The following is a 10543-nucleotide window of genomic DNA, read 5'->3' on the forward strand; positions in this document are numbered from 1 at the left end:
CATGCTGCAAGATCTTAAATAATCATGTACTGGCTCTTCCACCCAACACCCCTGCGGAAAGGGCAGAGGAGCTCTCAAAGGATGCCAGGCCACACACCCTACAGACAGCTACAGCACCCCCTGGGCCCTAACTGTTTGGGTGTCACTGTTTTCCACAGCGGTATCATTTGCATAGTGAGGGAAACTTTACAAAGAAGGACTTCCAGGTGTCGGCCAGAAGACTGGCAGGATGTGTCGGCCAGAAGACTGGCAGGATGGTGTCGGCCAGAAGACTGGCAGGATGGTGTCGGCCAGAAGACTGGCAGGATGTGTCGGCCAGAAGACTGGCAGGATGGCTACAGTCATGCTTTGCTTGACACACTGTGTTTAAAAAGAAATGCTGAGCCAGCTTTGAAAAATGGTTTTACTAATAAAAACACGGTTGTTTGTTTGTTAGAGACACAGGGCCTGCATTCTCACAGGACAACTGCTGCCTGGATGCGGAGGTTACAGCTTATTTTTGAAGAGTCTGTGCTCTCTATGGGGTTCATCATTGAGATAGTGTGTGTGCAAGCATGTATGCCTGCACGGACCCTGGATTCATTTGAGTTTGGACCCTTAGTGAAAACTAAGCAGAGTTAATATGAGAAGTAGTTAGAGAATCTCAGACCACAGCGGCTGCTTCTTCTTCTTCTTTTGATTTCAGAATGGGAAGGTATGGATTGAGCGTGTAAGGGGCATGGGAACACTTTCTTGCTCACAGTTGTATTCTCTGTGCAATTCTCACAAGATGTGTGGAAGAACTGACTTCATTTAACGGGTCAGATGGAAGGTGGTAGCCATCTTAAATACCATCAAATTATGTTGATCAAATGAAAAAAAAACAAGCAGAAACATTTCTCTTGAATAATCTGGAATATTGAGGTAAGAAGAGGTCAAGGAAGAGAAAGATATTTTGTTCAGTCACTTGCTTGTTTATTGCTTATGGGGAAATTGATTTCCTAACACTAATATTATAGGCAAATAAGATTGTTATTAATGTCATATTTGAAACCTACAAAAAGATGAAATATATATGCAAGTTACAAAGCACAATAATAAAAGAGACAATTGTTAAATCTACTACCTAAGACTCAGACAGCATCTGCAGTGTCACTGAAGAACCTAAATGTGTCCCATTTACATCCTTTCTCGCTGTAGTATTTGTCTTTCTCTGTCTGACTTATTTCACTATGCATGATACACGCTCTTGCAAATGGCAAAAGTTTTATGTCATAAATTAATTGACCATATAGGCGTGGATTTACTTCTGGGCTCTCTCTACTGTTGCATTGATCTATGTCTGTTTTTATGCCAATACCACATTGCTTTGATTACTATAGCTTTGTAATATAATATGAAATCAGGGAGTGTGATGCCTTTCCCTTTGTTCTTTTTTCTCAAGATTGCTTTGGTTATTCAGGGATTTTTATGTCTTTTCATACAAATTTTAGGATTATTTGTCCTATTTCTTTGAACTATGCCATTGGAACTTTGACAGGGATTGCACTGAATCTGTAGATTGCTCTGGGTAAGTATAGACTTTTTAACAATATTGATTCTTCCAACCCATGAGCATGAAATATCTTTCCATCTATTTGTGTCTTCTTTGATTTCTTTCATTAATATCTTGTAGTTTTCAATGTCCGGGTCTTTTACCTCCTTGGTTAAATTTATTCTTAGGTATTTTATTCTTTTTGATGCAACTGTAAATGGTATTGGTTTCTTTATTTCCATAGCTTCTTAACAAATGGGAAAAGACGCAAAATTACTTGGTGTTAAAGCCATTTTCTAATCCAAAATTATCGTAAGCAGCCCGAACAGTAACAAACAGATGGACACTAAAGTGAAAGGCTTCCCAGACTCCGAAAGTGCTTCTTGGTGGCAGCCACACCTCTGGTCATCGCCTGGGGCGCAGGAGGCTGAGCCAAGGCACCTGAATTTTGATGCAGGTTGTGAAAGAGCTCTATAGCTTGTGTATTGCTGCTGTGTCCTGGGATATTAAAAAAAAAAAAAAAAGCTTGTTTTTCTCTATCTTGCTAACAGATACTATCTATATGTAGTGGAGAGACAGATACATAAGAGGGAGGAGAAATTACTCACATATTTTTCTTTTTCTAATATTTCATTTGTGTTCTGGCTATAAAAGCAACATATATTCATTATAGGGACTTGGAAAATATAGACAAAAACAAATCAAGGGGAAAAACCCCTCCTTTCATTCTATCACCCAAAGGCAAGCTTTGATTTATTTCCAATTCTCCCTTTATTTCATATCCCCTCTTCAGCTACTGACCCATTTTTCTGCTTCTCTTTACAGAAAATGTACTCAAAAGAGTTGTCCTTTCCATCTCTAAATCCTCTCTTCCCATTCTCTCATGAGCCCAGTCATGTTTACACTGCACCCTGAACTCTTGGGGTTCAAGTCACAAATGAACTCCCTGGTTCTAAATCCAGTGACCAGTCCTCAGGCAGGATTTGACACATTTGTTAATTACTTCCTTCTTGAAACTGTTTTCATTTGAATGCCGGGACACCACTCTCTAGTCTCCTCCCATCCTTCCAGTTGCTTCTTCCCAGTCTCTCTCTCTCTCTCTTTTTTTTCGCTGTGACGTGCGGCTTGTGGGATCTTAGTTCCCCAACCAGGCACCGAACCCAGTTCCACGGCATTGAAAGTGCCAAGCCCTAACCACTGGACCGCCAGGTAATTCCCTCAGTCTCTTTCATATCGTTTCTTCATCTTTCTCACCTCTACACATCTGGACAGGTCAGGGCTCACTCTCACTTCTTTGTGTGAATTCACTTAGTCTCATGGCTCTAAGTATCAAATTCTTATCTTCAGCCAGGACTGCTTCTCTGAACACTATGCTTGCATTTCCACTTGGCTATCTTGGTAGGGATACTACCTTGAACCACACCAAACTTTTCATTTCCCCTCCATCCTACTCTTTCTGTGATGTTTCTCATTTTGGCAAATGGTAAACCAGATTGCCTAGATGAAAAATCTTGGAGACAGCCCGATTCTTCTCTTTCTCTCTTACCTTAATACCACCCATCCACAAATCATGTTGGCCTTAGGTTCATAATATATTCTGAATCTAACCATTTCTCCTGACTTCCACCTTTACCAGCCTGGTCTGAGCTATCATACTAGGACTAGGTTATTGCAATAGCTTTCTCAGTGGTCTTTGTGCTTATGCCTTACCACCTTTCAGTCTATAATTAATCCAACAAAAACCCAAGTTAGATCATAACACTGCAATGTTCACAATTTTTCAGTGTGTTCCTAACTCTATGTCTTCAGTTTACATAATCTGGCACTTGGCTAAATCTCTAATCTCATGTCTATTTCTTCTTCTTCTGCTTAGTGCACTCCAATCATAAAGCCTCCTTTTGGTTCCTTGCACATATAACGTGCTCTTGCCTCAGGACATTTGATCCTGCTGTTCCCTCTGTCTGAAACTCCCTTTCCCCAGAGTTTCCCAGCTCATTTGCTCTCTCACTTCCTTTATATCTCTGCTCAGAGGAATTTTTTATCAGTGACATCCTCTTCAACCATTTTATGTAAATCAGAAGGCATTTTATTTTAGCTTTTGTAAGTCTTTTCAACTGCCTTAGGAATTTTAGAATCAGCTTGTCAATTCTGAAAAAAAGAAAGAAAAAAATCCTGCTGGAATTTTGATTGGGATTGCACTGAAATCATATATCAATTTGGAAATAGTTGATATCTTAAGAATATTGACTACCTGACACATGACCACAGAATATCACAATTTACTTAGGTCCTCTTCAATTCTCACCAATGTTTGTAGTTTTTACTGTATGGGCCTTGTACCTCTTTCGTCAGATTTACCACTAAGTATTTCATATTTTTGATATGATGTTAAATTGCAGTTTTTTGTACCTATTGACATGATTATATAAGTTGATGCTGAAAAAACATTAAAAAATTCCAACCTCCGTTACTTATAAAAGAAAGGTCTTAGCACAGTAGGAAAAGGAGGGAAATTTCTCAACCTAATAAATGGCATTTATGAAAACCCTAAAATTAAGAGTGTACTTAACAGCAGAAAACTGAGTGATTCCTCTCTGAGGTCAGGAACAAAAAGTTTCAGCATTATAGGAGAGGTTCTAGCCAATACAGTAAGGCAAGACAAAGAAATAAAATGCATCCAGATTGGAAAGGAAGAAGTAAAACTGTTTTTATTCACAGATGACATGATAGTTTATGGAACCCCATGGAATCTACAAAAAAAGCTACTAAAACAAATGAGTGAGATTAGCAAGGTTGCAGGGTACAAGAACAGCGTGGAAAAATCAGTTGTATTTTTTTTTTTTTAGATTTTTTTTTTTGATGTGGACTATTTTTAAAGTCTTTATTTAATTTGTTACAATATTGCTTCTGTTTTATGTTTTGGTTTTTGGCCGCGAGACATGTGGGATCTTAGCTCCCTGACCAGGGATCGAACCTGCACCCCCTGCTTTGGAAGGTGAAGTCTCAACCACCAGAGCACCAGGGAAGTCCCCTCAATTGTTTTTCTAACAAAAGATGTGCAAGATGTGTACATTAAAAACTACAAAACACTGGTGAGAAATTCTACAGACTCAATGAAATCCTAACAAATGAACATTGGACAATTAAAATTAAAAAAAAACCATTTTAATGTCACATTAAAAATATGAAATAGTAATAAATTCTTACATGGTGGATTAATCACACATGGTCATTACATATTTGATATATTTTTGGAATCATTTTGCTAAAATTTTGTTTAGAATATTTGCACCCATGTTCATGAGGCATATAGGCCTACAGACTTCTTTTCCTAATACATTTTTTTCTGGTTTTAGATAAAACTGGCATCAAAGAATGAACTAGGAATTAGTCCCTCCTATTCAATTTTCTGGAAGAATTTGTGTAAAATTGGTATTATTAATTTATTTTTGGCTGTGTTGGGTCTTTGTTGCTGTGCGCGGGCTTTCTCTAGTTGCAGAGTGGGGACTACTCTTCGTTGCGGTGCACAGGCTTCTCATTGCGGTGGCTTCTCTTGTTGCGGAACATGGGCTCTAGGCATGCGGGCTTCAGTAGTTGTGGCTCGCAGGCTCTAGAGTGCAGGCTCAGTAGTTGTGGTGCATAGGCTTAGCTGCTCCACGGCATGTGGGATCTTCCCGGACCAGGGCTCGAACCCGTGTCCCCTGCATTGGCAGGCAGATTTTTAACCACTGCGCCACCAGGGAAGCCCTGGTATCATTTCTTCTTTAAAGGTTTGGTAGAAGTGAAGTCACTTTAATTTAGAGTTTTCTTTGTGGGATGATTTTTTTTAAATACAAACTGAATTTATTCAGTAGAAATAGATCTATTCAGGTTGTCTATTTCTTCTTGAGTGAGGTTTGGTAGTTTGTGTCTTTCAGAGAATCTGTCTATTTCATTGAAATTGTTAAATTAGTTCACATAAAGTTATTCATAATACTTCCTTATTATCCTTTTAATAAGTGTAAAATCTATACTGATGATGCCTCTTTCATTACTGCTAAAGGTAATTTTTGTCTTCTCTCTTTTTTCGTTTCCAATCAGCCTGTATAAAGTCTATCACTTCTATTGATCTTCTCAAAAAATATATTTTTGGTTTTGTTGACTTTCTCTAGAATTTTTTTTATTGCATTGATTTTTTTTAAACCTTTACTACTTCCTTTCTTCTGCTTACTTTAATTTGGTTTTCCTTTTCAAATTTCCTAAGTTGGAAATTGAAGTCATTGATTGGAGAGTTTTCTTTTTTCCTAAAATAAGTATTGAATACTATATCTTCCCCTATGAGTACTGCTTTGGCAATATTCTGCTGATTTTGGAATACTGTGCTTTCATCTTTACTCACTTAAAAATACTTTCTCTTGTTTCCTTTTTATTCTTTTAATTTGATGCAAGCATTATTGATAAGATCAAGTATATGATCTTTCTATTAATAATTTCTAATTTAATTCCATTGTGGATAGGGAAAATACTTCCTTTGTATTTCTGCAGTGTCAGTTGTTACTTCTCCTTTTTCATTTCTAATTCTGTTGATTTGAGTCTTCTCCCTTTTTTTCTTGATGAATCTTGCTAATGGTTTATCAATTTTGTTTATCTTCTCAAAGAATCAGCTTTTAGTTTTATTGATCTTTGCTGTCATTTCCTTCATTTCTTTTTCATTTATTTCTGATCTGATCTTTATGATTTCTTTCTTCTGTTAACTTTGGGGTTTTTTTTTGTTCTTCTTTCTCTAATTGCTTTAGGTGTAAGGTTAGGTTGTTTATTTGAGATGTTTCTTGTTTCTTGAGGTAGGCTTGTATAGCTATAAACTTCCCTCTTAGACTGCTTTGATGTGATTTCAATTTTCTTAAATTTACCAAGGCTTGATTTGTGACCCAAGATAGGATCTATCCTGGAGAATGTTCCATGAGCACTTGAGAAGAAAGTGTATTCTGTTGTTTTTGGATGGAATGTCCTATAAATATCAATTAAGTCCATCTTGTTTAATGTGTCATTTAAAGCTTGTGTTTCCTTATTTATTTTTGTTTTGGGTGATCTGTCCATTGGTGAAAGTGGGGTGTTAAAGTCCCTACTACGATTGTGTTACTGTCAATTTCCCCTTTTATGGCTGTTAGCATTTGCCTTATGTATTGAGGTGCTCCTATGTTGGGTGCATAAATATTTACAATTGTTATATCTTCATCTTGGATTCATCTCTGATCATTATGTAGTGTCCTGCTTTGTCTTTTGTAATAGTCTTTATTTTAAAGCCTATTCTGTCTGATATGAGAATTGCTACTCCAGCTTTCTTTTGATTTCCATTTGCATGGAATATCTTTTTCCATCCCCTCACTTTCAGTCTGGATGTGTCTCTAGGTCTGAAGGGGGTCTCTTGTAGACAGCATATATATGGGTCTTATTTTTGTATCCATTCAGCCAGTCTATGTCTTTTGGTGGGAGCATTTAATCTATTTACATTTAAGGTAATTATCGATAAGTATTTTCCTATTTCCATTTTCTTAATTGTTTTGAGTTTGTTATTGTAGGTCTTTTCCTTCTCTTGTATTTCCTCCCTAGAGAAGTTCCTTCAGCATTTGTTGTAAAGCTGGTTTGGTGGTGCTGAATTCTCTTAGCTTTTGCTTATCTGTAAAGGTTTTAATTTCTCCATCAAATCTGAATGAGAACCTTGCTGGGTAGAGTAATCTTGGTTGCAGGTTTTTCTCCTTCATCACTTTAAATATGTCCTGCCACTCCCTTCTGGCTTGCAGAGTTTCTGCTGAAAGATCAACTGTTAACCTTATGGGGATTCCCTTGTATGTTATTTGTTGCTTTTCCTTTGCTGCTTTCAGTATTTTTTCTGTGTATTTAATTTTTGATAGTTTGATTAATATGTGTCTTCACATGTTTCTCCTTGGATTTACCCTGTATGGGACTCTCTGTGCTTCCTGGACTTGATTATTTCCTTTCCCATGTTAGGGAAGTTTTCAACTACAATCCCTTCAAATATTTTCTCAGACCCTTTCTTTTACTCTTCTTTTTCTGGGACCTATATAATTCGAATGTTGTTGCATTTAATGCTGTCCCAGAGGTCTCTGAGACTGTTCTCAATTCTTTTCATTCTTTTTTCTTTATTCTGTCCTGCAGTAGTTATTTCCCCTATTTTATCTTCCAGGTCACTTATTCGTTCTTCTCCTCAGTTATTCTGCTATTGATTCCTTGTAGAGAATTTTTAATTTCATTTATTGTGTTGTTCATCATTGTTTGTTTGCTCTTTAGTTCTTCTAGGTCCTTGTTAATCATTCCTTGTATTTTCTCCATTTTATTTCCAAGATTTTGGATCATACTTACAATTACTCTGAATTCTTTTTCAGGTAGCCTGCCTATTTCCTCTTCATTTGTTAGGTCTGGTGGGTTTTTACCTTGCTCCTTCATCTGCTGCATACTTCTCTGTCTTCTCATTTTGCTTAACCTACTCTGTTTGGGGTCTCCTTTTCGTGGGCTGCAGGTTCGTAGCTCCTGTTGTTTTTGGTGTCTGCTCCCAGTGCGTGAGGTTGGTTCAGGGGCTTGTGTAGGTTTCCTGGTGGAGGGGACTGGTGCCTGGTTCTGGTGGGTGGTGCTGGATCTTGTCTTTCTGGTGGGCAGGGCTGTGTCCGGTGGTGTGTTTTGGGGTGTCTGTGAACTCAGTATGATTTTAGGCAGCCTCTCTTGTAATGAGTGGAGTTGTGTTCCTGTCTTGCTAGTTGTTTAGCATGGGGCATCCAGCACTGAAGCTTGCTGGCCGTTGGGTGGAGCTGGGTCTTAGTGTTGAGATGGAGATTTCTGGGAGAGCTTTTGCTTGATATTGATATTTTGTGGGGCCGGGAGGTCTCTGGTGGCCCAATGTCCTGAATTCAGCTCTCCCACCTCAGAGGCTCAGGCCTGACACCCAGCTGGATCACCAAGACCCTGTCAGAAGAAAAGGGAGAAAAAAGGAAAGAAAGAAAATAATAATAAATAAATAAAATTATTAAAATAAAAAAATAATAATAATAAAAAAGAGAGCAACTCAACCAATAAACAAATCCACCAATGATAACAAGCACTGAAAACTGTACTAAGATAAACATAAAAATCAGAAACAAATCAGTTGCAGACAGCAAACCCCAAGTCTACAGTTGCTCCCCAAATCTACTGCCTCAATTTTGGGATGATTCTTTGTCTCTTCATGTCTCTTCCACAGATGATGCAGGGTATATCAAGTTGATTGTGGGAATTTAATCCGCTGCTCCTGAGGTTGCTGGGAGAGATTTCCCTTTCTCTTCTTTGTTTGCACAGCTCCTGGGGTCAGCTTTGGTTTTGGCCCCAGCTCTGCGTGTAGGTCGTCCTCTGGCCTCTGTTCCTGCCCAGAAAGGACAGGGATAAGGCACCAGCTGATTAGGGGGCACTGGCTCACTCAGGCTGGGGGGAGGGAAGGGTACGGAATGTGGGGCGGGCCTGCAGCAGCAGAGGCCAGCATGACGTTGCAACAGCCTGAGTCACACAGTGTGTTCTCCCGGGGAAGTTGTCCCTGGATCATGGGACCCTGGCAGTAGTGGGCTACACAGCTCCTGGGGGCGGGGGTGTGTGTAGATAGTGACCTGTGATTGCACACAGGATTCTTGGTGGCTGCAGCAGCAGTGTTAGCGTTTCATGCCTGTCCCTGGGGTCCGCGCTGATAGTCGCGGCTCACTCCAGTCTCCGGAGCTCGTTTAGGTAGAGCTTTGCCTTCTGTGGGCATACGGGGAAGGAATCCCCTCACCTCGCACACCCCGAAACAATGGTCTCTTGCCTTTTAGGCAGGTTCAGACTTTTTCCCAGACTCCCTCCCAGCTAGCTGTGGTGCACTAGCCCCCTTCATGCTGTGTTCACGCAGCCAACCCCAGTCCTCTCCCTGGGATCCGACCCCCTAAGGCTGAGCCTGAGCTCCCAGCCCCCGCCTGCCCCAGCGGGTGAGCAGACAAGCCTCTCGGGCTGCTGAGTGCTGGTCGGCACTGATCCTCTGTGAGGGAATCTCTCCGTTTTGCCCTCAGCACCCCTGTTGCTGTGCTCTCCTCCATGGCTTTGAAGCTTCCCCGCTCTGCCCCCCGTCTCCGCCAGTGAAGGGGCTTCCTAGTGTGTGGAAACTTTTCCTCCTTCACAGCTCCCTCCCAGAGGTGCAGGTCCTGTCCTTATTCTTTTGTCTCTGTTTTTTCTTTTCTCTTTTGCCCTACCCAAGTACGTGGGCATTTTCTTGCCTTTTGGGAAGTCTGAGTTCTTCTGCCAGCGTTCAGTAGGTGTTCTGTAGGAGTTGTTCCACATGTAGATGTATTTCTGGTGTATTTGTGGGGAAGAAGGTGATTTCTACATCTTACTCCTCTGCCATCTTGAAGGTCTCGCTCCAGCTTTCTTTTGATTAGTCTTTTCATGGTTTCATTTTCCATCTTTTTATTTCTTTAATTTTCACCCTATTTGTATCTTTATATTTAAAGTGTGCTGCTTTTATGTGGCAAATATTTGAGTCTTCCCTCTCCTATCCAAGCTGACATTTGCCTTTGAATTGGCTTGTTTAGATCATTTTATTTTATGTAATCATTGATATGGTTAGTTTTAAGTCTAGTATCTTTCAAATGCCATTTAACACATACATAACATACAGTACAAGATCCTTATACTAGTATATTTCATTTCTCCCCTTAAGACCTTTGTGCTATGATTATCATACCTCATAGTTTCCCATATGTTTAAACTCCAAACTATATTGTGATTATTTTAGTTTAAGCAGCCAATTATTTAAAAAATTGATTTAACTATTTAAAAACTTTATATATTTATCCAAGTAGTTGTCATTTCTGTGTTTACTTTTTTTGTAGATCCATATTTCCATCTCATATAATTTTCTTTCTTCTTGAAGGACATTAATATTTCTTTTCTTTTTTTTTGAACATCTTTATTGGAGTATAATTGCTTTACAATGGTGTGTTAGTTGCTGCTTTATAACAAAGTGAATCAGTTATACATATA

Source organism: Delphinus delphis, chromosome 17 (assembly GCF_949987515.2).
Source record: "Delphinus delphis chromosome 17, mDelDel1.2, whole genome shotgun sequence".
Classification (NCBI taxonomy): domain Eukaryota; kingdom Metazoa; phylum Chordata; class Mammalia; order Artiodactyla; family Delphinidae; genus Delphinus; species Delphinus delphis.